The sequence below is a fragment of the Glossina fuscipes genome, unplaced genomic scaffold, assembly GCF_014805625.2.
Source record: "Glossina fuscipes isolate IAEA_lab_2018 unplaced genomic scaffold, Yale_Gfus_2 1, whole genome shotgun sequence".
Taxonomy (NCBI): domain Eukaryota; kingdom Metazoa; phylum Arthropoda; class Insecta; order Diptera; family Glossinidae; genus Glossina; species Glossina fuscipes.
The window spans coordinates 30,196,736-30,198,232 of record NW_023998415.1 but is presented as its reverse complement, the minus strand read 5'-3'; positions in this window follow the sequence as shown (position 1 = coordinate 30,198,232).

Here is a 1,497-nt window from a genome sequence, read left to right as displayed (position 1 = left end):
TTAACCGTCCGAGTTCCACAATTACGGTAAATTAACCGTCCGAGTTCTACAATTAGTAGGTTAATAGAATTATAATAATGGTGATAATAAAACTCAAGTGTTGAGAAAATCTTGCATGAAATTAAGTCAAACGCGTTTGCATTTTACTACTGCGTCGGTAAGGTCGCGCCAAATTTCCCATCGTGCATACCTAGTATCGCTTCGGTGACCGATACGGTGAGCTTTTTTGGAGCTGTTCCACAATTTGGTACCAATTAACAATGAGTCGTGTTTCAAGGTAGTTAAAAGTCATCCAGTCCCCTTTTTTCGCCAACGTTGCTCTCAAATGACTCTCCCGTAGACCGCCTAGTAAGTCTCGCTGGTGATTTTTGCGTTTAATATGGGCGCACCTGTTAACCAGTTCAATAGGTCATCGAATTGCAAGTTTTTGCTTTTATCATATTTACATCAAAGATATCATTTTATTTAAATTTATTTCCTTTCTTTTTAGTTGATTACATTAGCTTAAAATTTAAGGGTATTTTTTTTGTTTAACTGATTTATTTAGTTTATTTTAAATATTAAACAATTTTAAAATTTTTTAATTTACTAATCTTTACCAGGCGAAATTATTATTAATATTTGGCATGGAGTACATGGACATGAAAGTTTGTATTCACCTTGTGTATTTTATTCCTTCCTAAAGATCTTTCATTGTATTGCATTTTAGGATAAATCTATGATTATTACAAGCAGAACTTCCACTTTCGCCTTTTTGATAGAGCTCATGACGAATGCGTTGTCACTTTTTGTACATTTTTTTTATTTATTACAAGTCATTTTCGTGGGAGGTAAAGTTATTTTCGTGGAAGTTAAAGTTCTTTTTAGTAGCGATTGTAAACAAAAATTAGAATCTGCAACGATAGGATGCAGTTAGCCCGAGATGTTTCGTGAAATATCTTTCAGATTTGCTTAATTTAATTTATCGGCATAAAACGTCAATTTGCAGCATATTATTAAATTCAGGCAGCCCTGTCAAACGCAGCTTTGTTGGGAATTTCAAATATTAACATATAAATATTAAAAACATTTGCTCAAAATATATGTTTCACAGAAGGGGGCGTTGCTAGTATGAAATGTGTGGCACCATTTAATTTCATCGTTGCTGACAACTCTGTTCTTACATAAAAGAAATCTAATGGCGACACTTTTTCCCCGTTTTTCTTTTTGTGTTGTTATTGATTGATTTTTTGAAAAATTGACGGTAGTCTACTCCACAATGTAGATTTTTCATTGACTAAATAAATACTTCGAGCCTTTTCGAATAGGTGGGAATAAATTCAATATCCGCAAATGAAGTTTTCCTTGAAAATACGACAAAAATGCTTGCGTGCAATGACTATCTGCCGGGTAGCTGCAGCCCACTGTCTTATCGGGAGTAATGGAGGCGGTGCACTTTTTGCGCTAAGAACGCTGCATTCATCTAAGTGCAGCGCTGCTTGCAGCTAAAAACGCTGT